The sequence below is a fragment of the Myotis lucifugus genome, unplaced genomic scaffold (genome assembly GCF_000147115.1).
Source record: "Myotis lucifugus unplaced genomic scaffold, Myoluc2.0 scaffold_173, whole genome shotgun sequence".
NCBI classification, from domain to species: Eukaryota; Metazoa; Chordata; class Mammalia; order Chiroptera; family Vespertilionidae; genus Myotis; species Myotis lucifugus.
The window spans coordinates 1,228,796-1,230,570 of record NW_005871221.1 but is presented as its reverse complement, the minus strand read 5'-3'; positions in this window follow the sequence as shown (position 1 = coordinate 1,230,570).

Genomic DNA, 1,775 nt, shown 5'->3' with positions numbered 1-1,775 from the left:
AGGTAAGCCTTTCTCCTTATTCTGATTCCCAACAACTGGTCCCCTCCCCCTGCTTAGTGATAACTACCATACCGATTTATTGTGTCCATTCCCAGATAGTCTATGCCAACCTTTTTCATCTCACGGCACACATAAACTAATCACTAAAATTCTGCAGCACACCAAAATATATATTTTTTTACCGCTCTGACCAAAAAAAAAAAAAAAAAGGTATAATTTTGATTCATTCCTACTGGATGCTACTATAGTGTTGGTGGTTCCTTTTTTTTTTTTAATTTGACAATCAAAGGGAAAAGAGGTTAGTGCCCCTGATTAAATAATCAGGTATTGCATGTTTTAAATTCTTGCCGCACATCAGTTGAAAGTCGGTGGTCTATGCACATAAAAACACATACTATATTTATTTTTTACACTAGCTCTGGTTTTGACGCCTCCCTAAGGGACCTCTAGTTGTGAACGAAGCTAATTTGCACTGAACACCTACTGCACATGATTCTTTTATTCAGCTCAGAGTTATGGAGCATCGGACCACTTGTGCTAAGCTGGTGGGTCTGAGAATTTGCATTCCTAACGAGTTCCCAGGTGAAGGGAACCAGCTTTGAGACCACGGAGCTCGCTGCTCTGGACAAAGCATGGGCACTGGTAACTTTATTTCTCTCCCACGAGGGAAGGCACCAGCTACACGAAGAAACACATACCAAGTAGAGAGAGAGTTCCATCGAGTGATAAATTCTCTGAAGAAAATGAAGAGGGGAGGGGTGTGCCTGAAGGGACACGCTTGAGAGCAGGGATGGGATAGGAGTGGAGGGTAGCAACATTTGTGGCACAAATAAGTGTTCCTTTCTGAGCAGCTGAAGTTTACAAGGCCAGGTCAATAGACACACGTGTGTCTTGGGCTCAGGGGAGGGGTTACCTAGAGAGACAGTGTAGAGAGGGAAGAGAAAGGACGCAGCCCCGCCCCCAGCGCGGGGTGCGCAGAGGCAGAAGGACTTGCAAAAGTGACTGCGAAGGGGCCCGGGTGAGATACGAGGGGAAATCCGAGGTGTGATCAAGTTGTTTATCCTGGGATTGTCGACAGAGTGCCCTCGGGTTCGGTTTCCGGAGGCCCCAGGGACCCCAACAAAGCATGTCCTCAGTGAGCCCAAAGACCCCTGGAGAGGGTATGGGCAGGGACCTGAGGGGTGGCGACTAGGGTCGGGTCCTTGGGAAAGTTCTGCTGCCCAGGAGTCAGAGAGCTGAGGCCTCAGTCCTGCGGATGGGGACTGGGAGGGTGTTTAAAGGGTAGAAGTCCCTGGGGTTTGCGGGGGGGGGGGGGGATCTTAGAGGAAGGAAGAAATGGAGCGCGCGGGAGAGAGGGGTCTGAGCCATGAGAAGGGTGAGCTGGCGGTGTCGGTGTTTGGAGAGCTCACAGGCCCGCTTGCCCCAGAAACCTCACTCATCTGAACTTCCCAGCATTCCAAATGGAAAGCACTAGTTCCCCCATTTTACAGACGAGGAAACTGAGACTCAAAAAGGTAACGAGGCGCGCCCAGGGTGCCGCATTCTCACAGAATGTGTGGGAAGCCATGCTCCTCCCTGCCCCGCTGCTCCTGCAGACTCTGAACAAGTCCCTTTTTTGTGTCCGGACAGGGATGCCCTTGGAGATCCGCCTGGAGCGAAGAGGCGAGAGCTGGGCAGGGCGGGGTACCCACCTCCATCCTAGCTCCGCCCACAGAGGCACGGGATGGGGCGCGGGGCGGGGAGCAGCGGGCGGGGGACGGGGGGCGCGCCGTGCG